Raw genomic sequence first — 27508 nt, 5'->3', positions numbered from 1 at the left:
ATCTTCCCCAAGGTCGGCTTCTATCAGTTTTTCCATTCGTCTCTAAAGAATTCGTGTTAGTATTTTGCAGCTGTGACTTATTAAACTAATAGTTCGGTAATTTTCACATCTGTCAACACCTGCTTTCTTTGGGATTGGGATTATTATATTCTTCTTGAAGTCTGAGGGTATTTCGCCTGTCTCATACATCTTACTCACCAGATGGTAGAGTTTTGTCAGGACTGGCTCTCCCAACGTTATCAGTAGTTCTAATGGAATGTTGTCTACTCCAGGGACCTTGTTTCGACTCAGGTCTTTCAGTGCTCTATCGAACTCTTCACACAATATCGTATCTCCCATTTCATCTTCATCTACATCCTCTTCCCATTTCCATAATATTGTCCTCAAGTAAATCGCCCTTGTATAGGCCCTCTATATACTCCTTTCACCTTTCTGCTTTCCCTTCTTTGCTTAGAACTGGGTTTACATCAAAGCTCTTGATATTCATGCAAGTGGTTCTCCTTTCTCCAAAGGTCTCTTTAATTTTCCTGTAGGCAGTATCTATCTTACCCCTAGTGAGACAAGCCTCTACATCCTTACATTTGTCCTCTAGCCATCCCTGCTTAGCCATTTTGCACTGCCTGTTGATATCATTTTTGATACGTTTGTATTCCTTTTTGCCTGCTTCATTTACTGCATTTTTATATTTTCTCCTTTCATCAATTAAATTCAATATTTCTTCTGTTACCCCAGGGTTTCTACTAGCCCTCGTCTTTTTACCAATTTGATCCTCTGCTGCCTTCACTATTTCATCCCTCAAAGCTACCCATTCTTCTTCTACTGTATTTCTTTCCCCCATTCCTGTCAATTGTTCCCTTATGCTCTCCCTGAAACTCTGTACAATCTCTGGTTCTTTCAGTTTATCCAGGTCCCATCTCCATAAATTCCCACCTTTTTGCAGTTTCTTCAGTTTTAATCTACACTTCATAACCAATAGATTGTGGTCAGAGTCCACATCTGCCCCTGGAAACGTCTTACAATTTAAAACCTGGTTCCTAAATCTCTGTCTTACCATTATATAATCTGTCTGATACCTTTTAGTATCTCCATGGTTCTTCCATGTATACAACCTTCTTTCATGATTCTTAAACCAAGTATTAGCTATGATTAAGTTATGCTCTGCGCAAACTTCTACCAGGCGGCTTCCTCTTTCATTTCTTAGCCCCAATCCATATTCACCTACTGTGTTTCCTTCTCTCCCTTTTCCTACTGATGAATTCCAGTCACCCATGACTATTAAATTTTCATCACCCTTCACTACCTGAATAACTTCTTTTATCTCATCATACATTTCATCAATTTCTTCGTCATCTGCAGAGCTAGTTGGCATATAAACTTGTACTACTGTAGTAGGCGTGTGCTTCGTGTCTATCTTGGCCACAATAATGCATTCACTATGCTGTTTGTAGTAGCTTACCCATACACCCATTTTTTATTTATTATTAAACCTACTCCTGCATTACCCCTATTTGATTTTGTATTTATAACCCTGTATTCACCTGACCAGAAGTCTTGTTCCTCTTGCCACCGAACTTCACTAATTCCCACTATATCTAACTTTAACCTATCCATTTCCCTTTTTAAATTTTCTAACCTACCTGCTCCGATCCGTAGAACGCCAGTTTTCTTTCTCCTGATAACTGCGTCCTCTTGAGTAGTCCCCGCCCGGAGATCCGAATGGGGGACTATTTTACCTCCGGAATATTTTACCCAAGAGGACGCCATCATCATTTAATCATACAGTAAAGCTGCATGCCCTCAGGAAAAATTACGGCTGTAGTTTATGATGAAAATATCATGGAATGTAGGATAACAAGAAAATGAATAATTAAGAGAGCTGTACCAACACCATAATATCATCTGTACCAACACCATAACATCAACAAAGTGCTAAAGAAGACAGGCTATACAGCAATAATGATGGAAAATGGACATGCAAAATAGTATTTGGCAGGACAGTAGATGGAGCAAACGGAAGAGGAAGACCCAGAACTTAAGTGGCGAGATAACATCCAGGAGGAGACAGATAGGATGAACAGCATTGAATGAATAGACAATGCACTTGGCAGAAACAAATGGAAAAAGCTCATGGAGCAAACATATGTGATCAATGAGGAAAAGGCTCGTAGAGCAAACCTATGATCAACAAGACCTTTGTCATGTATAAAGTAAAGTACAAAACAAAGATGCTGTGACTTACCAAACGGGAAAGCGCTAGTAGAAAGACAGAATAAAAAACACACAAACACACACGCAAATTTCAAGCTTTCACAACCCACGGTTGCTTCATCAGGAAAGAGGGAAGGAGAGGGAAAGACAAAAGGATGTGGGTTTTAAGGGAGAGGGTAAGGAGTCATTCCAGTCCCGGGAGCGGAATTACCCTAGGGGGAAAAAGGGACAGGTGTACACTCGCACACACACACATATCCATCCGCACATGTACAGACACAAGCAGACATATGTAAACGCAAATAAAGATAGGAAGGTGGGTATTTGGAGGAACTGGAAGAGGAACCCACAATTGTTTCTTGAAAGCTGTTTTGAAATGTACAAAGAAGGTGCTGCTGAGTGTCATCAAAGAATATACCCTTCTGGGAACCACAGTAATTTGTGACTGTTTTAGTTCATCAAATGCTTGAATGATGAAGGATTCAAGCATTTTCTGTTAGTCACAAGGTGATGTTTAAGGATCCCAAAACAAGTGCACACATCAGTAGCATCAAAATATAATTAAAAACCATTTGTTTATTTTGTCACATACGTTTCGCTTTCTTTTATGAAGTGTCATTAGTGGCCTGTAATACATGACATTTTGTAAACACAGTGAAGTGAATTGCAGGGAGCATAAAATAGTCATATTTAGTTGCATAGACAGACAACTTCTGCAAGAACATAATAATGATAACACCTATATAAAAACATTTATTATATGCTTGTGTGTATATGTGTTTCTCTGCAAAACTTCAGTTCCATCACACTGCAGAACATACTTATGCCAAAGGATATTATGTTAAAATACAATATTTGTTTCTTCCATGATTGAAACTAAAACATCATTGTCATTGGTTATACAAATTAGTTCGTCCACCATCTTAGCTTTCTATCATGCTTGCGGCAGGTGTTACCTAGGTAAGAGCACTGACAGCCATTTCTTAAATTTTACTGTAAAAGCTCCTCAAAAACATTAGAGTTGTGATCAATTCCACACAGAAATATGAGTAGCTGAATAGTATCTGTAGTGGCCCCACTTTCATTAATGGCTGAAAAGAACCATTCAAATAATCTTGTCTTTTCCTGTCACATTAATTATTGTACAAATCTTCAGTATGCCAAGAGTACATTCTTGTAGATAAATATCTGAATTTTTTATGTGGGCGCTCCTCCTCAGCTATAACTAAAGCACATTGTTTTACTGGTTCGCTGTTAGTAATGGTCCACAAGACCTTGCAAGTATTTTGGTTACCCTTAAACTCACACATACACCTGACTTGTTACAAAATGTTTTTTGGTTCTCTACTGATGATTTAAGTACATTAATTTTATTTTTCCATAAATCATCCACAAGTCACTCAAATTTTGCTTTATGCTTGCTATCATAATGGTGAGTGAGATTATGTTCTTTTTGAACAGCAATAATTGTTTAAAATATCAAGCATAGGGGTTTTCCTTTACAATCAATGAAAAAGTATAAATCTGTCCATGCATTTTTAAATACTCTATTTTCTCCTTGCCTTTTCTTTATTTTTAGAGCCATCAGTGAAAATTATTAAGTCCACAACATGGAATAAATGCTACATCAACAGAAGTTTTATTTTGTTCCATACAAACTGTTTAGCTTTGTGATCTTGACTTACCTAAATTCAAAACAAAATTATTGTTAGTTTCATGCAGCACTGTGGATTCCCTATAACCAGTGCCACCCATGCGGTATGAAAAGCTCCTTCTTGCTCAATCGGCTGGTACTGGTGGCATGCGGGCGGTAACTGTTATCGCAGTCGGTCTTTCATTTGGGCATCATTGTTACTTGAATTTCAGTTTCGCCATGAAATTAAAATAATTCTGAATGGTAAGACAGTTATTTACACAACAGTTGTGGGCCATTGCTCTGTTATAACAAAGTAAAAACTGTTGGCTTGGTAAAGAGGTAGCATTAATATCAATGAAATTTTGTTCTTATCATCTTGATAAATCTTGTACATTTGTATAAATCAAGTATCAACTTGATCTACAGAACTGTTTTGAGACTATTAATCCATTATCCCCCCCCCATGTACGTGCAGGAAGGGCGGGGAGGGGGCGGGGCGGACGGGCAAGAGCAGGAAGGGGGTGGGGGTTCAAATTGGTTACCTAGAATTTTGTGTGATTATAAAATCTTTCATTTGAATTTTTTATTACTGTTGGGTATTTGTCCAAAACTAGTAAACTTTGTAAAGAGTGTGCTTGATTTTCAACAGCTAATAAATAGGTACTACATTCCAAAGTTTCTATATTTGTCTTGGGATTGATGTCTTAATACTGTAAATACAGGTGAAAATATGTTATTAAACAACCAGTTTTCTAGTGCCCGACATGTAGGCTGCCCTTCATGACAAGTGCGTTGGAGTAGTATCGCCCTTCTTTATCAGTCTACTTTGCATAGCAACCTGTATGTCGGGAGCAAATAAATGATTTTCAAGCCTTGCTGTCTAGTCAGCCCTGCACAATAGGTGGAGTATGGGAGTAGCATCGACCTGCTTAATTGAACTGTGTTGCAGGAGAACCCTCCATGAAGTGTAGACCTTGCCGTTGGTCAGGTGGCTTGCGTGTGCCAGCAATATGGATAACTGTTGAGAGGCCAGAAAAACATGTGGTTTCTGAAGAGGAGCAACAGCTATTTCAGTAATTGCAGGGGCAACAGTCTGGATGATTGGCTGATTTGGCAGTGTAACATAAATGAAAATGGCCTTTCTGTGCCTGTACTGTGAATGGCTGAAAGCATGGGGAAATTCTACTGTATTGTTAAATGACGATGGCATCATCTTGGGTAAAATATTCCAGAAGTAAAACAGTCACCCATTTGGATCTCCGAGCTGGACCTATTCAGAGGGATATCATCATCAGGAGAAACAAACCTGGCATTCTGTGGATTGGTGTGTCAACTTTAATTGTGCAGGCTGGTTAAAAAATTAACCTTAATTGAGCAGGCTGGTTAGAAAATTAAAAAAGGAAATGGATAGGTTGAAGTTAGATATAGTGGGAATTAGTGAAGTTAGGTGGCAGGAGGAACAGGACTTCTGGTCAGATGAAAACAACATTATAAATAAATATAATAGAGGGAAACATTCCAGTGAAGAAGAACTCCAGAATTTCCTCTCCAACCTCAACTCCTTTGGTTCCATCAGATTCACCTGGTCCTACTCCAAATCCCATGCCACTTTCCTTGACGTTGACCTCCATCTGTCCAATGGCCAGCTTCACATGTCCGTCCACATCAAACCCACCAACAAGCAACAGTACCTCCATTATGACAGCTGCCACCCATTCCACATCAAACGGTCCCTTCCCTACAGCCTAGGTCTTCGTGGCAAACGAATCTGCTCCAGTCTGGAATCCCTGAACCATTACACCAACAACCTGACAACAGCTTTCGCATCCCGCAACTACCCTCCCGACCTGGTATAGAAGCAAATAACCAGAGCCACTTCCTCATCCCCTGAAACCCAGAACCTCCCACAGAAGAATCACAAAAGTGCCCCACTTGTGACAGGATACTTTCCGGGACTGGACCAGACTCTGAATGTGGCTCTCCAGCAGGGATACGACTTCCTCAAATCCTGCCCTGAAATGAGATCCATCCTTCATGAAATCCTCCCCACTCCACCAAGAGTGTCTTTCCGCCGTCCACCTAACCTTCGTAACCTGTTAGTTCATCCCTATGAAATCCCCAAACCACCTTCCCTACCCTCTGGCTCCTACCCTTGTAACCACCCATGGTGTAAAACCTGTCCCATGCACCCTCCCACCACCACCTACTCCAGTCCTGTAACCCGGAAGGTGTACACGATCAAAGGCAGAGCCACGTGTGAAAGCACCCACGTGATTTACCAACTGACCTGCCTACACTGTGATGCATTCTATGTGGGAATGACCAGCAACAAACTGTCCATTCGCATGAATGGACACAGGCAGACAGTGTTTGTTGGTAATGAGGATCACCCTGTGGCTAAACATGCCTTGGTGCACGGCCAGCACATCTTGGCACAGTGTTACACCGTCCGGGTTATCTGGATACTTCCCACTAACACCAACCTATCCAAACTCCGGAGATGGGAACTTGCTCTTCAATATATCCTCTCTTCCCGTTACACACCAGGCCTCAATCTCCGCTAATTTCAAGTTGCTGCCACTCATACCTCACCTGTCATTCAACAACATCTTTGCCTCTGCACTTCTGCCTCGACTGACATCTCTGCCCAAACTCTTCGTCTTTGAATATGTCTGCTTGTGTCTGTATATGTGTGAATGGATATGTGTATGTGTGCTTGTATATACCCGTCCTTTTTTCCTCCTAAGGTAAGTCTTTCCGCTCCCGGGATTGGAATGACTCCTTACCCTCTCCCTTAAAACCCACATCCTTTCGTCTTTCCCTCTCCTCCCCTCTTTCCTGACGAAGCAACCGTTGGTTGCGAAAGCTAGAATTTTGTGTGTGTGTTTGTGTTTGTTTGTGTGTCTATCAACCTGCCAGCACTTTCGTTTGGTAAGTCACATCATCTTTGTTTTTAGATATACATTATAAATAAAGTATGAAATAGGGATAACGCAGCAATAAGTTTAATAATGAATGATGAAATAGGACTGCAGATAATCTACTACGAACAGCATAGTGAACACATTATCATAACCTACACCTACCACAGTAGTACAAGATATATACCAACTACCTCCACAGATGATGAAGAGATTGAAGAGATGTGTGACGAGATGAAAAAAATTATTCAGATAGTTACGGGAGATGAAACTTTAATTCTGATGGAGGATGAGATGAAATAGTGAAGGCAACAGAGAATCAAATAGGAAAAAGGAAGAGAAGGAAAAATTGTAAGTGAATATGAGGTCGGGAAATGGAATGAAAGAGTAAACCATCTAATAGAATTTTGCACAGAGCATAATTTAATAATAGGTTACACTTGGTTTAAGACTCATGAAAAAAGGTTGTATATGTGGAAGGGACCAGGAGACACTGGTAGGTTTTAGATTGATTATGTAATGATAAGACAGAGATTTCAGAACCAGATTTTAAATTGTAAGACACTGCCAGGGGCAGATGGGGACTGTGACCACAATTTATGGGTTATGAACTGTAGATTAAAACTAAAGAAATTGCAAAAAGTTAGGAAATTAAGGAGATGGGATCTGCGTAGACTGAGAGAACCAGAGATTGTTGAGAATTTCAGAGTGAGCATTAGGCAATGATTGGCTAGAACTGGGGGAAAAAAACAAAAAAAAAAACGAGCGAGGTGGCGCAGTGGTTAGGCGCAGTGGTTAGACACTGGACTCGCATTCGGCAGGACGACGGTTCAATCCCGCATCCGGCCATCCTGATTTAGGTTTTCCGTGATTTCCCTAAATTGCTCCAGGCAAATGCCGGGATGGTTCCTTTCAAAGGGCACGGCCGACTTCCTTCCCCATCCTTTCCTAATCCGATGAGACCGATGACCTCGCTGTCTGGTCTCCTTCCCCAAAACAACCCAACCCCAGGAGAAAAAATTACAGTAAAAGATCAATGGGCGTATGGTGCCTCTGGTGTAAAGTTCTATATCTTTGGACTCGATCATCTTTGATTTATCTTTGTCTATGTTCTCTCAGCGCGCTACATTTGTACTGCCACGTTGTATTCACTTACTTCTGTGCTAAATAAATGTATGTTTGACATCTAAAGTGTGTTATTACCGCCCTACGACACGTAATAGCCTCAGTGGTGACCCCAACATCGTCATCGTGTATTCACAAATTATTTTGTGTTTCTTTTCGACATTAACGGACTTCGTGTGCTGGCCCACATTGTTTTCAGAGCACTGGATCTACCAGTGTCTTTCTGTGCTAGTGCCTCACACCCAATGAACTGCGCTTGTATATTTACAAGTGTACCTAATGTGTATTTGGTTAAAAGTGAACAATTACCTATGCCCAGCCATGCCGGCGGCCACTTAATCTTAACCAGCTCAACATGGCCATCGTCAAGTGTGTACACAGCAGCAGCTGCTATATGAACAGTGCATGCCGCTTAGTGACATTGTGAACGATAATCCAGTGAAGGACATCGTGGTTCACCCCTCAGCTACAGTCTCCTCCTGTTTGGTTTGATGTGTCGACAAAGTTTGAGAACTGTAATTTGAACATTCCAATGCACGGGTTTGCACATTCTTATATGCCTAACGTTGCAAACCCCCACCCCCCTCCTCTCCCTGTACAATCCCCCCCCCCACCACATGTCATCACGGCGGCGCCAGATGCCTCGACCATGCCAGTTTTTGTGACCATCACTCCATGGTCACACCATGATCGCCGTCTGCCCGCTTTTGTAATGGCTCCAGCCGTTCTGCCCATGCCGGTTCCCAGATGAGCCCCCCCTTGGCTGCACGGCAACTGCCTTCCTCCCACTGTTGCAATGGCACTGGCAGTTACACACGCCTCACATTCGCCATTGGGCATGCAGTTGGGACACATCGTGCCGTTGGCTGCACCTGCTCACTCCACATCGTGTGCTACTTGCGGCCGCCCCCCCTCCCCCCACACAGACCTCGGGCGACACTCTGTTCATTGCTACTGGACTCCTGGTGTTGCGGGCTTCCTGCCCAGCTCACACAGATCTTCGCCTACCAGTGCTGTATCAACATGTGCAGGTTTCCTATGCTGCCTGCTTTGCAAAACGACAACCCTAAGACTTGGTTCGCATTGGTGGATCACCTACTGGATATCCACGGGATTTCGAATGACGACGCACGTTTCATCTGCCTGGTGAGCCACTTCCATGCTTATCCGGACTTCATCAGTGATCTGCTCCTCTCACTGCCCGCCTTGTCCAAGTATTTAACAGCGAAAACATTGTTCATCACACGCCTTTCTCACCCACCAGTGGAGGCTACCCACCACATTATTCATGATGAGCTCCTCGACGACCACACACCTTTCCAGCTTTGGCGGCACTTTTGAGCATTAATTGATGATCAAGTATTACCGGATACCTTGCTGGGGACTTTGTGGATGACCAAACTGCCATTGGACCTACAACTTCACCTACTATCTCACGTCTCTGACCCTCTCAAGGTTCACTTAAGCATGGCCGACCGCACCTACGCTATCGTTTGTCACCAAGACCGCCTGTCACGGACAACATCCCCGTCACCATCAGTTGGCACGCCTGCACCTTCGGTTCCCCTCTCTGCCGGCAGAGGCCAGCACACACACCTCAGCAGCCTGTCTGGAGCTGCCACCTAGCGGCCTACAGGAGGTACTGCCTGCGGCCTCTCGACAGGAGCCAACCCCACCCAAGCAACAGCTCGAGAGGTCTCAAGCAATGACCCAGTCAGCTGCTTCCTCCTCCCACTCCACCATGCCATGCCTCCAAGCTTACCCACTCTGCTGGTATCGTGACACTTACGGGGACGCTGATCACAACTTCCGCATGCCTCACGCACATCCAAATGATTCCTGCGGGCATGTTTAGGTGCCACAATACTTCACGGCACCTACCGTCTGATGCTGCACCAATTGCCTCTATGTCATGGACTTGTGGTTGGGCACTCGCTTTCTCGTCAACACTGATGCCAATATCAGCATTATCCTGGCCAAGCATTCAGGCAACATGCTTTCTCCTGCTAATCTCGCTTTGATCGCTGCAAATCACTCTCCTATTGTGGTCCTTGGATCCATCAAGACTGCCTATCGCCAGTCACCACCTTCCCTTGGACTTTCCATGTTGCTGACATGGATGAACGTGTGATTGGTTTTGATTTCTTACATCATTTCGAACTTTCACCAGACCTGCAGGCCGCCACACACTGCCATGTTCTCAAATGAGTTCAGCACAACTCTGTGGTGCCTCTGGTGTAAAGTGCCATATCTTTGATTTATCTTTGTCTATGTTCTCTTGGTGCGCTACATTTGTTCTGCCATGTTGTATCTGCTGTCTTCTGTGCTAAATAAATGTATATTTGACGTCTAAAGTGTGTTATTACTGCCCTACAATATGTAATAGCCACAAGTGGCTTTGAGAGATTTAATAGTGATGACAGCAGGGAATCAAATAGGTAAAAGCCCTAATAGAAATCTTTGGATAACGGAGGAGATATTAAATTTCACTGACTCAAGGAGAAATATATAAATGAAGCAGGTGAATGGGAAATAAAAAATGTGATTGACAGGAAGTGCAAAATGGCTAAACAGAAATGGCTAGAGGACAAACGTAAGGATTTAGAAGCATATTTCGCTAGGTGTAAGCTAGATACCACTTACAAGAAAATTGAAGAGGACTATGGAGAAAAGGGAAGCAGGTTTATGAATATTAAGAGCTCAGATGGAAAACCAGTTCTAAGCAAATAAGGGAAAGCTGAAAGGTGAAAGAAGTATATAGAGAGTCTATGCAAGGAGAGTGAACTTGAAGGCAGTGTTATAGAAATGGGAGAGCATGTAAATGAAGATGAAATGGGGGATGTTATGCTCCGAGAATTATTTCACAGAGCACTGAAAGGCTCCAGGAGTAGATGACAGTCTGTCAGAACTACTGACAGCTGTGGGAGAGTCAGCCATGACAGAACTCTTCCATCTGGTGTGCAAGATGTATGAGACAGGTGAAATACCCCCAGACTTCAAGAAGAATGTGAGAATTCCAGTTTCAAAGAAAGCAGGTGCTGACAGGTGTGAATATTACTGAACTATCAAATTCATAAGTCATGGTTGCAAAATACTGACAGGAATTCAATATAGAAGAATTGAAACCTGGTAGAAGATGACCTCAGGGAAGATCAGTTTGGATTGTGGGGAACTGTAGGAACATGTGAACCAATACTGACCCTATGATGCTTCTTAAGGATACTTAAGGAGAGACAAACTTATGGTTATAGCACTTGTAGACTTGGAGAAAGTTTTGACAATGTTGAGTGGAATACTCTCTTTGAAATTGTGAAGGTAGCAGGGATAAAATTCAGGGAGCGAAAGGTTACTTACAACTTGCACAATAACCAGATGGCAGTTATAAGAATTGAGGGGCATGAAAATGAAGCAATGGTTGAGAAGAGAGTGAGACAGGAGGGTAGCCTATAGACAGTGTTATTAAATCTGTACATTGTGCAAGCAGTAAAGCAAACAAAAGAAAATGTTCGAGTAGGAATTAAAGTCCAGGGAGAAGGAATAATAACTTTGAGGTTTGTTGGTGACATTGCGATTCTGTCAGAGACAGCAAAGGACTTGGAAGAGGAGCTGAACAGAATGGACAGTGTCTTGAAAGGAGGACATAAGATGAACAACAACAAAAGCAAAACAAGGACAATGTAATATAGCTGAATTAGGTCAGATGCTTCTGAGGGAATTAGATTAGGAAATGAGACACATAAAGTAGTAGATGAGCTTTTTAATTGGTCAGCAGAATTACTACTGATGATGGCCAACATAGTGATGATATAAAATGTAGACTCACAATGATGAGTAAAGCGTTTCTGAAGAAGAGAAATTTATCAATACTGAGTGTTGTTTTCAGTTTTAGGAAGTCTTTTCTGAAAGTATTTGTATAGAGTGCAGCCAAGTGCAACATGGACAATATGCAGCTTAGACAAGAAGAGAATAGAAAACTTTTGAAATGCGTCGCTACTGCAGAATGCTGAAAATTTGGTTGGTAGATCACATAACTAACAAGGAGGTACTGAATAGAACTGGGGAGAAAAGAATATGTGGCCAAACCTGACTAGAAGAAGGGATCATTTGGTTGGACACATTCTGAGACATCAAGGGATTACCAGTTTAGAATTGGAGGGAAGTGTGGGCAGGTAAAAATTTTGGAGAGAAACCAAGAGATGAGTACAGTAAGCAGATTCAGAAGGATGTAAGTATAATAGTTATTTGGAGATGAAGTGGCTTGCACAGGATGGAGCAGAGTGGAAAGCTGCATCAAACCAGTCTTCAGACTGAAGACCACAACAACAACATTACAGGGTATCACATACTGATGAGCATGGTTGTGGAAAGGTTAAGGTTGATAGAGGAGGGGATGGGCAGAGTGAGAGGGAGGAGGGGATGGATAGAGATAGGGAAGGAGGGGGAGATGAATGAGGCAGGTGGAAGGTGTAGAGGGGTAGTGAGCAGGTGGAAAAGGAAGAGGGGAAGGCAGAGATGGAAAGAGAGAGGGAGAGGAGGATATGGTCAGTGAGAGGGGATGGAGGAAATGACAGAGAGAGAGGGAGGAGGAGATGAAGAGACAAAGAGTGGGGGCGAGAGGAGGAGAGAGAAACAGATAGAGATGGGAGGATGAAGTGGGCTGGCAGAGGGAGGGAAAGATGGATACAGAGAAGGGCAAGAAGAGAAGTGTTAAATCTATGTCTTGAATGCATATGCAGATGGAACCACTGGGGAAAGGCTGTTTACATTGTTAAAGAGTAAAGATGCCCATGGGTATGATAAAATTTCAATTAGGATTATAAAGATCAGTGCACTAACCTGTACAATATGTCTTTCACGTGTGGTAAATTTTCCAACACACTGAAGTACTTGTCATTGAAACCATTTTATAAACAATAAATAAATAAAAAGTTGAAAAAGATAACTTGGTTGCTGGCCAATGACCAGTTTCTTTGGAATCAGTGATTTCAATACTTTTTGAGAAAGCAAATTGTGGGAGAGCAGTTGGCACATCTGACTACACATAGTTTGCCATTAGACTTTCAGTGTGGTTTCAGGAAGTGATATTCTACGCTTGCAAAGCTAAACAAAAGGTTGAGGACAGTCATTATTTTCAAAAAAAATGGTGCAAATGGCTCTGAGCACTATGGGACTTAACATCTGTGGTCATCAGTCCCCTAGAACTTAGAACTACTTAAACCTAACTATCCTAAGGACATCACACACATCCATGCCCGAGGCAGGATTCGAACCTGCGACCGTAGCAGTCACGCGGTTCCAGACTGAAACGCCTAGAACCGCACGGCCACACCGGCCGGCTCAGTATTATCTATGATTTAACAAAAGCATATGATTATGTAGACTATACAGTACTTCTGCATAAGTTTGAAAATAATGGGATTGGGGGAAAAGCTCAACAGATCTGCCACTATACAGGACCAGTGATTCAAAAATTGTTCTCTTTGCAGGCAACATGTGTTATAGTGAACGTAATATAAATGATTTAGTTAATGGTGTAGTCAGAAACATCAGCACATGGCTTTCAGAGAACAGATCAATAGATCAATGTGTATGTGTATGCAGTGCATACAGTTTCTGATACAGAACTTTTGTAAAAGTTAATTTTGATGTACAAAATCTGTCAAACAGTCACCAAAGTCAACCACTTTAAATATTTAGGACTTGAAGGTATTAGATGGAATGCTTTCTTCAAAGTATCATGTTCATGATCTTGTGCAGAAATTGAATGCTGCTATCTTCCCTACAAGAATGATCTCAACTGTTTATGAAACATGAAGGTTCGTTTGCTTTGATTACTTTCAGTCTATTATCTCATATGGTGTTATATTTTGGGGCAACTCTGTGCACTCGTGAAGAATATTTGTAGCCCATAAACATGCAGTCAAATTGATCTGCAGTGTCAGTTTGTGGACTTCATATAGGACATTGTTCAGGTGTCCCATAAACCTAGTTCTGCCATCCCTGTACATATATTTCATCATTGCATTTGCTGTTGATAATATTGACTTATTCAAAAGAAACTGCTACATTATTCAGTGAATACAACATGAAAAAGTGATATACACTTGGATATAATTTCCTTAAGCACTGTATGGGAAAATATGCACTTTTCAGCTGATTGCATTTCTGGTAAGCTTCCAATAGAACTGAAAAAATGAGTGATAACTCCAAAGTATTCAAATCCAAGCAGAAAAGTTCCCTCACAGCACACTGCTCCTATTCTTTACAAGAATTCCTCATAGTAGTTGAAGAGCTCCCCCTATAATGTGTTACATAAGCATATACTGTCTGTTTTTTGTATTTTATTATTCTTTAGTTATTTGTTTATAAATCTTCCAAGCACTGTTCAGTAAACCTTGTACTAAATCTTTCCATGATCAAGTGGTTTAGGCTTGCGTGGTCCCACAGAACCTAATAAATTACACTACTGGCCATTAAAATTGCTACACCAAGAAGAAATGCAGATGATAAATGGGTATTCAATGGACAAATATACTATACTAGAACTGACATGTGCTTACATTTTCATACAATTTGGGTGCATAGATCCTGAGAAATTAGTACCCAGAACAACCATCTCTGGCCGTAACAATGGCCTTGATACGCCTGGGCATTGAGTCAAACAGAGCTTGGATGGTGTGTACAGGTATAGGTGCCCATGCAGCTTCAACGCGATACCACAGTTCATCAAGAGTAGTGACTGGCATATTGTGACAAGCCAGTTGCTCAGCCACCATTGACCGGACGTTTTCAATTGGTGAGAGATCTGGAGAATGTGCTGGCCTGGGCAGCAGTCGAACATTTTCTGTATCCAGAAAGGCCCGTACAGGATCTCCAACATGCGGTCGTGCATTATCCTGCTGAAATGTAGGGTTTTGCAGGGATTGAATGAAGGGTAGAGCCATGGGCCATAACATCCACTGTTCAAAGTGCCGTCAATGCGAACAAGAGGTGACCGAGATGTGTAACTAATGGCACCCCATACCATCACGCCGAGTGATACGCCAGTATGGTGATGACAATTACATGCTTCCAATGTGTGTTCACTGCGATGTCGGCAAACGCGGATGCGACCATCATGATGCTGTAAACAGAACCTGGATTAATCCGAAAAAATTACGTTTTGCCATTTGTGCACCCAGGTTCGTCATTGAGTACACCATCGCAGGCGCTCCTGTCTGTGATGCAGTGTCAAGGGTAACCGCAGCCATAGTCTCCGAGCTGATAGTCCATGCTGCTGCAAACATCGTCGAACTGTTCATGCAGATGGTTGTTGTCTTGCAAACGTTCCCATCTGTTGACTCAGGGATCGAGACGTGGCTGCACGATCCGTTACAGTCATGTGGATAAGATGCCTGTCATCTTGACTGCTAGTGATTTGAGGCCATAGGGATCCAGCACGGTGTTCCGTATTACCCTCCTGAAGCCACCGATTCCATATTCTGCTAACGGTCATTGGATCTCAACCAACGTGAGCAGCAATGTCGCAATATGTTAAACCGCAATCGCGATAGGCTACAATCCGACCTTTATGAAAGTTGGAAACGTGATGGTACGCATTTCTCCTCCTTACACGAGGCATCACAACAACGTTTCTCCAGGCAACGCTGGTCAACTGCTGTTTGTGTATGAGAAATTGGTTGGAAACTTTCCTCATGTCAGCACATTGTAGGTGTCGCCACTGGTGCCAACCTTGTGTGAATGCTCTGAAAAGCTAATCATTTGCATATCACAGCATCTTCTTCCTGTCAGTTAAATTTCGTGTCTGTAGCATGTCATCTTCGTGGTGTAGCAGTTTTAATGGCCAGTAGTGTATGCGAGTTGTGTGCTGCATTTTATGAACAGAAACTAGAAGCAAATGTGAAATTGGATTTTTATCTTCAATTTTAGAAATGTCTTTAAAAGTGTAATGATGCCATCTAACATCACTATGGAAACTTAGTAGCTTGTGCAGTATCACTGTCAGCCACTGTGGCACAACTACCTAAATGGTGTTTGTCATCAGGTGCTCCCTCTTACGACTCCATGTCAGACTCCCACATATCAGCCAGCGCAGGAAGTTGAAGCTAATGGTGATTGGCATTTGATTTGGTTTACAGTGTTTACTTTGCAGAATCTGGTTATTGTTGGTGGAACTCTTATACTGCGTGAATAGGATTTTGATTGGAAAACTTGCTTAAATTAGCTCACAATGTGAGTGTTTTGTAACAGGTATCAGATTGGCTGATAAATTGAGGTGTGATGGGTGATTGCAGAGATGAAGCACAGTTCTGTTTTTGTACAAAGCTGGGAGGGTAATTACAGTCTGTGAAGGCCTCAGTGAGTCTGTCAGTATATTTTGAGAGGGACTGCTCATCACTGCAGGTGTGACAGCCATGGCTTTCTAGGCTATATGGGAGCAACTTCTTGGTATGGAACAGGTGGCAGCTGTTGAAGTGGATGTATTGCTGCTCATTGGTAGGTTTGATATGGACGGAGGTACTGATGTGGCCATCTTTGAGGTGGAGGTCAACACTGAATAGGGTAGCTTGTTGGGTTGAATAGGGCCAGGTGAAATGAACGGGGGAGAAGCTGCTGAGGTTCTGGAGGAATGTGGGTAGTTTGTCCTCAACCTCGATCCAGATCACGATGTTATCAGTGAATTGAATCAGGTAAGGGATTTGGGAATCTGGGTGTTTAGGAAGGATTCCTCTAGATGGCCAATGAATAGGTTGGCATAGGATCATGGCATGCAGGTGATCATAGCTGTACCTCGAGTTTGTTTGTAAATAACACCTTAAAAGGAGAAGTAATTGTTGGTGAGGACATAGTTGGTCATGGTGGCTAGGAAGGAAATTGTTGGTTTGAAATCAGTTCAGCAATGGGAAAGGTAGTGTTTAATAGCAGTAGTCTGTGGGCCTTAGGGATGTAGGTGTAAAGAGAGGTGGTATCCATAGTGATGAGCAGGGCACCATGTGCTACAGGAACAGAAAGTGTGGAGAGTAATAGGCTGAAGGTGTTGGTCTATGAAAGTAGAGATTCTCTTGGCACAGTAATTGGCCGTGGGGCATCCTCAGTGGTTGAGTTCATGGGCTTTAGGAAGCAGGTGGAAGGTAGCAGTGTGGGGAGTGGTAGGGGTGAGGAGAGACATTGGCTCTGGGGAGAGGTTCTGGGATGGGACTAAGGAATTTAGGAGAGAATGGAGATAGTGCTGGGTTTCTGGAATGAGGTCACTGTGGCAGGGTCTGTAGATGGGTGAATCCGACAGACGGTGGAGACCTTGTGCCAGGTAATCCTTGCAGTTCCAAAAAAAAGTTGTTGAGCCTTTGTCAGTAGGTAGGGTTATAAGGCTGGGATCAATTTTTCGGTTAGTGGATTGTGGATTTTTTCTGTGGATATAAGGTTAGATTGCATATTAAGGAATTTGAGGAATGATGGTGAAGCTAGGTTTGAGGTTTGTTGAGGGTTGAAAAGGATGATTTTTGGGGAATGGTGGTGGATCATGGTTATACAGTGGAGTGAACTGAGTGAAGAAGGGTTCAACTTTGGTCTTTAGTTGTGTCTGATTGGCACAATTGGCAGCAACAGACTGTTCCACTGCAGGGACTGGGAGAAGGAAAGAAGGTCTTTGACAAGTCTTGCATGACTGAATTCGGGTGTGGGACAAAATGTAAGGCCTTTGGAAAGGACTTATATTTCTGTGGGATTAATGCTTTTGGAGAAAAGTTTCATGACTGTGTTTCAGGTCTGTTTGCATTCTGGATTCTGTGTGGTGGTGGGAGGGAGTTTTTGAGGGTAGTGTGAATGTAGTAAGTCTGCGAGACAGGGTTTGTCAGGTAAGAGGGGATGTGGGGGAGGTTTTGAAGTTGTTGTAGAAGTGGTGGGTAGTAATAGAGTGAGAAGTGAACAGGGCGGAGAGTTTTTTGAGGCAGATTTGTGCTTGTTACTCTAGTTCCTGGAGGGCAAAGTTACAGTGTATGTTATGGGGTCCAGTAAATGGGATTGCATAACAGGAGAATTTTTCAGATGGAACAAGGTATTGTAAGGAGGTTTCAGCCTGATTGATATAGTTTTCCAAGACTGTGTTGGTGAGGGTTGAGGAGGTCATTGTGCACCCAAATAAACGGGAAAAACCACAAAAAGGTTGAAATGGGTGAAATAAGGGGAAACAAGACAAAATCTGAGGGAGGTGCTGATAGTGAAAGGCGAAAAAAAACTGAAATTGGCATGAAGACATAATGAGATAAAAAAAATAAAAAATAAAAAGATTGTAATGTGGTCTGCAGGTCTGTGGGTGAATAAGTGTGAAGAAGGGGCAGGTCAGATGTGAGTAGATTAGGTGAAGTTAGTAGGTGTGAACTGGAATAGATAGGAGGAGGAGGAGGAGGAGGAGGAGGATTTGGGGAGGGGTTGGTAAGTTGAGATAGAAGTTCGTGTGGCACAGGAAAGGTATTTGAAATAACATGTGAAAATACATGAGAGTGACGCAAGAAGAGCGATCAATTCGGAGGTATAAGATTAATGACATTGGTGGGAGTAATGTGTGACATGAGATGCTCCACCAACAATCAGCGTGGTCTTGTAGCCGCCTATTGTGTGCAGCCGAGACAGTTTATACAGTGTAGCTTGTAAGTAGAGCCTGCAGTGCAGTTTGTAAGGCAACAAGAGGAACACAGGGAAGAAGAGAAAGGACGACCAATGAGTATTGTAAAGCATTAGAAAAAGTAACAAAGGAAAACAGCACTTGGTTTTGGGATGGAAAGAAAGCTTCAGGCAAAATAAAACAATGGAAAATCCAGGATGGAATGTGACAATATTGCGAAAAGGGTAGTTTGCTGCTCACCATGTAGCAGAGATGCTGAGTCGCAAACAGTCACAACAGAAACATTGTCAGAAAGTGAGCTCTCGGCCAAAAAGGTCTTTGTTGAAAATAGATAAAACACGCACACACACACACACACACACACACACACACACACACACACACACACACAGACGACCACAGCAGTCTCTTGCATCTGAACCCAGACAGCAGGTAGCAGTGCCTGTGAGAGGCAACAGTGTGGTGGGGGTAAGGAGGGGCTGCGATGGGGAGGGGGAGGGATAGCAGGGTAGGGGTGGGGGGATAGTACAGTGCTGCTTACGGGAGCATACAGGTGTGGGGTGGAGGGAGGGTAGAGCAGCTAGACACAGTCAGGACGTTAGATACTGGGTGGTGCGAGGGGGGGGGGGGTCGCTAGTGGAAAAGGAGAGAAGTGAAAAGGCTGAGGGTGTGTTGGTGGAACAGATGGCTGTGTAATGCTGGAATGGGAACAGGGATAGAGCTAGATGGGTAAGCACATTGACTAACAAATGTTGAGACCAGGGGGGCTACAGGGTTGTAGAAGGTATTGCAGGGAGAGTCCCCAACTGCACAGCTCAGAAAAGCTGGTGTTCGTGTGAAGGATCCAGATGGCACAGGCTGTGAAGAATGTCATGTTAGGCAGAGTGCTCCGCAATGGGGTGGTGCAGCTGTTTGTTGGTCACAGTTTGCTGGTGGCCATTCATGTGGACAGACAGCTGGTTGGTTGTCATGCCCACACAGAATGCAGCACTGTGGTTGTAGCTTAGTTTGTAGATCATATGACTGGTTTCATAAGTAGCCCTGCCTTTGATGGGATAGCTTATGTTTGTGACTGGACTGGAGAATGTGGTGGTTGGAGGATGTATGGGACAGGTCTTTCATCTAGGTCTATTACAGGGGCATGAGCCATAAGGCAAGGGGTTGGGAGCAGAGGTTGTGTAGGGATGATGAGGGTATCTGCTCTACCCTTTCTTCACCTTGGGTCTGTATGCTTCTTCAAGGTACACTCCACTGTCTGCCACCTCTACTCTGCTGACAGTCTTTTCTCTGTGGCTATCTGTGGCTCAGCATCTACACTATATGGTGTGTGGCAACTATCCTTTTCCTAATACTGTTACATTCCATCCTGGATTTTTCATTGTTTAAAGTTCTATTTGTTGTATGTTGTTACTTGCAGTACATCTTTATAACAAAAAACACTGCACTTGCCATATAAATAACAGATAATTTTAGTCACTGAATCTAGGTATTCAGATAATTTGTTGAAACAATGGCTAATGAGCTGTGTTTTTAACATGTTTTGGAACTAGTAGGAATTCCCAGTTTCTTGCTTTATCTTAGATGAAAGCTTGTTGAATACATTTTGAACCAAGGAGGTAGAGACAAAGTCTACATGAATATTATTTTTCTGTCTTGTACTGTAACTGTGTATATCACAGTTTAGTTCAGTCATGAGCAACCTGTGATGATTAATGAGCCTGATTCACATAGTTACTTAAGCTCACAGACCACCTCTTCACATTACAGGACACCCGCATACTTGGTGCATGAAGACAAAGCTACAGTATCCATGACATTAATACAATTTATGTAGTAATGCACTGATGTCAATGGCACCCCTTTCATGACAAGCCATGCCATCAAGTTAAGCCTAAAAAACTCTTTTTTGATAGTACATTCATTTTAAGTGCACCTCATTCTCAGATGTTTACACTTATTTACACATCATGAACACTGTTTATTCACTCATGACATTGTATATTGCTGTCTTAAAAACTTCTGTTGTAAAATTCTGCAATGCCTCACTCTCTCACACATGAATTTCTTTCATTGGCTGGACTGAAACCCTGGAACTGGCCTGCAGGCCACCAGTTGCCTACCTGTGATTTAGTTGAAACTGGTTTTTACTGTCAACAGTAAAAACCATTAAGGAGTAACTATTTTTGGAAGTGAGTGTAAGAAAAATAAAGATCCTTAAAAAGGCTTCTGCCGTCTATATGGTCATCTGCTTTTGACAATAAAGCTGTTGCTGTAAAGACATTTTATTTACTTTAGATGCATTGGCCTAGAAGATAGTTCCATAAGTCAGCATGGAGTGAAAACATACAAATAAGCTGACATACTTGTCTTTAGGTCAACACAGTGGAAGGTGCTTGTGAGACAATAAGAGTTAAACTGAGAATCTTGATCAGTATATCCATGTGTTGACTAAATTTTAACTTGGTATTCAGCTGGAGACCAAGGAATTTTACACACTATGCTCTATACCCATTAATGTCTACTTCTGGTGCTAAAAGGTCATCATTGCTTTATGACACATAGTCATATCATTATTGTTTGTCCAAAATTGCATAATATGAATCTTTGTGAGGTTGAGGATTAAACTGTCAGCTGTGAGTTGCTTCCAGATCTGTTCAGCTAGGATTGAATTTGAGCACTTGATAGGCATGCCTGTGTTATGTGCAAACATTACACTTTTGAAAATATTGGAAGGAGTGATATAGGTCTATAATTAGAGGTGGTGTACTTGTGTCCAGTTTTGTAGATAGCTGTTAATACAGCAAATTTAATCCTGTCAGGAATGTATTCCCTAAGTCATCATTTAATTACAAAAGTAACTTAACAGTAATGCTGTCATGTCAGAAGGTAGAAGCATAACCATAGCTAGCAGAATTACCACTTTTTACTAACCTTCTGTAGTCTCCTTAAGCACTGTGTTCTTGAAACTAATATAAGTACCATTTTCCAATACAGATAAAACAGGTAGACCTTTCTTATCAATTTTATTTTATTTGAAAACGTGTACTTTAAACAATGGAAAATTCAGGACTGAAAGTGACAGTACTATGAAAAGGATAGACTCTTACTCAGCATATAGAGGAGATGTTGAGTCACAGACAGGCAAAACAAAAAGAGTGCTAAACATGTGAGCTTTCAGCCAAAAGAGCTTCTTCTAAAGTAGGCAGAAAAAAACCACACATTCACGCAAGCACCACCACTCACACATGTTCACTGTCTGTGCCCACCAAGACCGGATTGTGAGCAACTGCACATGATGGAAGAAGCAAACTGGATGTTGGGGCTAAAGAGAAGGCTGGGGCGGAGAGGGGAGGGATAGCAGGATAGGGGTGGGGTGGGGGGTGGGGGTAGGGGTGCTGAAGTGCTGCTTATGAGAGCATATAGGGATATGGTGGGGACAAGGTAGGGAAGCTAGGGGTGCAATCGTGAGGTTAGATGGAGGCCAGGAGGGGGGGGGGGGGGACAGAAAAGGAAAAAGGAGGGGAGTGAGGAGAGGATAAAAGACTGGATGTGTTGGTGGAATGGAAGGCTGTGTAGTGTGGGAGTGGGAGCAAGGAAGGGGATGGGTGGCTGATGAACAGGGACTAATGAAGGTTGAGGTCAGGGGGGGTTACAGGAACGTAGGATATATTGCAGGAAGAGTCCTCACCTGCCAAATTCAAAAAAGCTATTGTTGGTAGGAAAGATCCAGATGACACAGGATGTGAAGCAGTCATTGAAGTGAAGAAGGTTGTGTTGGGCAGCATACTCAGCAACTGGGTGGTCCAGCTGTCATGCAGTCAGATAGCTTTTTGATTGTCATGCCCGCATCTCTGAACACAGCACAGTGATTGTAGCTTAGCTTGTAGATCACATGACTGCTTTCACAGGGAGCCCTGCATTTGATGCAGTGGGTGATGCTTGTGACCAGCCTAGAGTGATCTACTTATTGTATAGTACAACTAGTTTTTGAATACCATCCTCACATAAATCTGCCACCTGATTAGACAACAACAGCATAATGCACAGTCCTTAATACTTGAAGGAACTCATTGCATAAAATTGAAATCATAAAGTGTCTGTTTATTCTCACTTTTTCATCAACTTCCTGCACCAAGTCATTAGTAGTGTCTGAACGTCTTCCACTTCATTCCCTGTATTGCACATTTGTACAGCCATCTTTAATGGCTCTCACCAATTTCTGTACCATCCTCTCACTCGTAATGTTTTTTCATGCATTTTGCTGATCTGACAGTAAATTTCAGCTGCTTTCACACATTTATCACTAATAAAGTGAATCACATTGTGTATTTCACAGTTGGCAGGGTTCTCAGTCAGAGGCGGCATTTCAGATACTCACAAACAAATGTGAACATGCCAAATATTGGTGGAAATTCCGTAGAAAACTGGATTAGAGTACAGGCTTTCATGTAAAATTAAAGTTGCTATGGGAAGTCTGCTTGTTTTATTTTTGTTTCAAAACAGTACTTACTTAAAAAACGCACCTTGTATCTGTTGGTGGTAGAATAGAATAGAATAGAATAGAATATTTTTATTATCCTTTCAGTATTTTTCATACAATTGGCTTCGTCAAAGTTTACAGAGGGTTTTAGTTTCAGTACGATATTCAAATAGTTACAGAAAAGGGGAGAAAAGGAACTAAAGATCTTTTCTTCAGCATTATGTAAAACAATGTTTTATACAGTAATTAAATACACACATAAGAAAAGAATCACAGTAAATAACTAGCTTATATAATATCAAAACATTTTCTTCATAACTTAGGTAAAACATATATTTCGATGATTAGTTTCTAAGAATTCTTCAGTTGTATAGAATTTGTTGTTTTTTAGCCAGGTTTGCAATGTATTCTTATATTTATTTAGTGGTACTGTATGAGCTGAGCATGGTAACTTATTGAACAATTTTATGCTTAAGTACTTATAGTTATTATGGACTACAGCAAGTCTTGTGGAAGGCAAGTCCAGCAGGTGACTGTTTCTTGTACTGTGTGCATGCACATCACATCTCATGTTCAATTTTTTCAGATTTTCTCTGGCATATATTAGACAGTTATATATGTACATGCTTGGCACTGTCATTATGCCAAGGGATTTAAAATAATTTCTGCAGGACTCTCTGGGTGCTAACCCCTCCATGCACCTGATTGCTTTCTTCTGCCATCTGAATCTACATTCAGCCCCTGGGGAGTTACCCCAAAGCAATATTCCATATTGCAGTTGGGAATGAAAAAAAGCATAGTATGAGTGGAGTAGCAATTGCTTGCTCACACTGTTTCTTAATTTATACAATAAGAAAAGTACTCGTGCTAGTTTACTACATAGACAATTGGTGTGTCCTTCCCATGAGAGCTTTTGGTCTATGATTAGTCCAAGTAATCCAGTGTCTGCACAAGTAAATCAAATTCATCTGTGTTTGGTTCTTTATTACTGGGTGTAATGTTTGACGCCACTGTGAGGAAGTGGTCAGTGAATTTGGTGTCAAGTGATTTGGAAGTATAACCAATTCTGTCAGATCTATTTTCTGGGGTCTCAATTTTTTTTGGATTACTGGTTTTGTTTAGCATTTTTTCGCATAGTTTTTACATTATTCTTATTTTTGAGTGTAGTACATGAGTGGTACCTTTCTTAATGACAGAGTGGAGGATTAAGAATACTGGTGCAATGAAGTTTTAAATCTTTACTTCATGTTCTTTGAATTATGTACAGCTCTCCTACCTAGCACAATATAGTGTAATCCTCAGAGTTATCCATTCCTTATCTTTGCTTCTGTTCAATTTCACCATTAATTGCCTCAGAGAAAAATGAGACTTATACTTGTTTACATCGATATTTTCAAAGAAAACAGCTGTAGGTACAAAGTTCTCTGTACAATAAACACATTTTATATCATGGCAGTAGTACCACAATTTGCATGCCAACAGACCAGAGACTGCGGCAATTCAATCCAGTAAGCAGCACCACCACCATACTGACTGAGGACAGCACCGGCAGCTGGGTCAGCACAATGAGACTCATATGCATTACAATCAGTGTGTGCATGCTGAACTATTTCTTTCACAGAAACTGACTGGAGCCAATCACAACTGAGGTATCACTCCATGACACAATTATTTAGGCTTATACTCCAGATCCAGAAGCCATTTCCAGTGCAGCAAGCAGCACTGGAAAGGCTTCAATAGGACATTGCTCAGATGCCTCCCCACTCTGCATGCTGCCGAGTGGTATTCTCATTGAGCCTACTGTCAATATGAACCCCTAAGAATTTAGTGGAGTACACCTGTTCTAGTACCTGATTGTCATGTGCAGTGACTACGTTTTCTGGATTTTTATTTTTAGTGTGGAACTGAATAAAATTAGTTTTTTTTCCATATTAAGTGAAAGAGAATTATTTGCAAACTAATGTAACTTCTCTGAGTATGTAATTAACATCAGGATCTAGATCAGTAGTGGATGTACTATCTACAACAATTCTTGTATCATTAGCAAACAATGTGAATTCACGTTTTTTACTAATGGACAGGGGTAGATCATTAAGATATATTAAAAACAGCAAGGATCCAGGGAGAGATCCTTGGGGAACCCCATGCTGTATTTTGCCCCATTCAGAGGCCACTGTATTAAGAGATCTATTGTTGCATCCATGTAGGACCACCTTTTGTTTGCTGTCTTTGAGATTTCAGTAATACATACCTGAAAATGTTGCTCCACACACTATTTTTGTACATTTATTTTACTAAAGGACAGATTCCTTTTCACATAAATAGCTACCCCACCTCTGCTCGTACACTTTCTACAATATGAGGTCAAAAATACTTAGTTTGGAATATTGAGCATTTCAATGCCAACAGTGAAATGGTACTCTGTTAGGCAGAGAAAGTGAGCACAATTTGCACCTCTTGGTTCATCAATATTTATTATAAGTTGATCTAACTTTCAAAACAGACTATGGATATCTTGGTTGAAAATTGTGAGCTTATTATTAATGACACAGTTGGTAGAGGTGCTGCCATTGTTGGGACTGAGATTTATTTCCTTTGACATACCTGTATGACAGTAGTAATTTTCTATAAGGGAGGTGGAGCTGTTGTGCAGGTAACACTGACATTTATTAGAATGGATTGTATTACGTACATACTGATTGGGACCTTCCCATTCTGCGATGATACCATAAAAAATCTCCATTTAGAGTTGAAGACTTTTGTGGTCTCAGGCACGTACAATGAGGAATAGCTGCTGTCACTACAGAGCTCCTTTGTGCTGGTACTCCTGATCCTGTTGGAGTTGGTATTGCTATCACTGTTAGTGATGACCGTTCTTCCTTCTTGAATGCTGCTGCTGATGATGATACTTGTGTCACTCTTCTTCTGATCAGCTCTCCACTAATTGTTTCTGCTGGACAGGATGTTTTTTCACACGGTGGTGATCCTGCTGCTGCTGGTTGTTCTGCTCCTGCTGTTGAAGCAGTCAGGTCCTCTACTGTTATTGGTGGATGTTGGCAGCCTGAAGCTGATAATGACAGTTCCTGTGCTGGTGCTTGTTGTTGTTCTGCAGCTGTTTCTGATAATGAAAGCGGCTCTGCTGCTGCCACTGATAATGGTGGTTTTACTGTTTCAGGCGACTTTTGTTTTAGTGGAATAGGGACTGGAATCCCTTGCTGTACAGATGACTTGTTGATGTATTTGATTATGTTGGCACTTATAAATTTTTTCCCTCTAGCATTCATGTGGGGACCATGTCTAGTAAAGTGCTCAGTGTTACCAATCTTTATCTCTATAAATGTCACACTCAGGAAACCTCTACTGATTTTCTTGAATATTCTGTTTGCTGTGACAATTTCAATGTTTACACATGAGTTTTCCATCAGATTGTGTCTCCATGAAATACTGACAATGTAGAAATGTACTTGAGGCATTTTTTGATTATTTTCCTCAGGATTCTCATTGCTCACCAAGTTTTGTTGTGCTAAACAACATTTGTGCCTCTAATTATGATGCATTTGTTTCCAGTTGTGAAATGTTTCTACAGATTTTTAGAAATTCACTTAATGGTGTGCCAGGCTTGATAAGGTCTTGGTGGTAATTTCTTCATATTCCAATCAGTACTCCAGTATTATTAAACACAATAAATACACGTCCTTAGCAAGAGTGGGTTGTGCATACGGAGGAAACAATGACCATTGAAATTAAGTTTTTATGAACAGCCACAAGTTGCAATTGATATGTTTTATTGCCTGATTTTGCGCTTTCATTTAACAACCAACTACTGTACTTTAAACTGTAAATTCCAGGGTTTCTGATGATGCTCTTGATAAATTAAAGAGCAAAACCAGTCAATAAAACATACTAAGTATGACTTGTGGCTGTCTTGAAAAACTTAAATACACACCCTCTCTAGGGGTACAGCAAATTGCTACTGAACCAGTGAACATTCAACCCAATATCCACACCTGCAGAGGGATCCCAGCACCAACCTTCAATGTTACTGCCAGCAGACCGAACTCCAACCAAGGCCAACCAGTTCACTCGCATCTATTTGCTGTCTGTACTCCCTAAGCAAATCTTTGCCAATGATGCAGTTGGCTGTCATTTGTTGGCCTTTATTGGCCTAGTGTGGACATGTCTTTACAACAGAGCCAATGGCATTACTGTGTGACATATACTTTGTTTACAATAAAACATTTAATGGTATGTCTGATGTATATTTATGTGATATTTCCATTGGGATGTGACATATCAGTATGCTTTTCATTTTCTTTTGAATTGTTGGAGATTCCAAATTTCTCACATTAATGCTAGGTAGGAACTTGTTGAATACATTTACACCCAGCGCCAAACTCACTCTGAACCCTAGACAAGAAGGGAAAATCTACACAAAAATTATTTTTGTTTCTTGCATTGTGAGTGTGTACATCACAGTTCAGCTAATGGTTAGTATTGTAAGCAACAAAAAGTAGCAA

Source organism: Schistocerca nitens, chromosome 1 (assembly GCF_023898315.1).
Source record: "Schistocerca nitens isolate TAMUIC-IGC-003100 chromosome 1, iqSchNite1.1, whole genome shotgun sequence".
NCBI classification, from domain to species: domain Eukaryota; kingdom Metazoa; phylum Arthropoda; class Insecta; order Orthoptera; family Acrididae; genus Schistocerca; species Schistocerca nitens.
The sequence above is the reverse complement of the archived record's forward strand: the minus strand, read 5'-3'. Positions refer to the sequence as shown.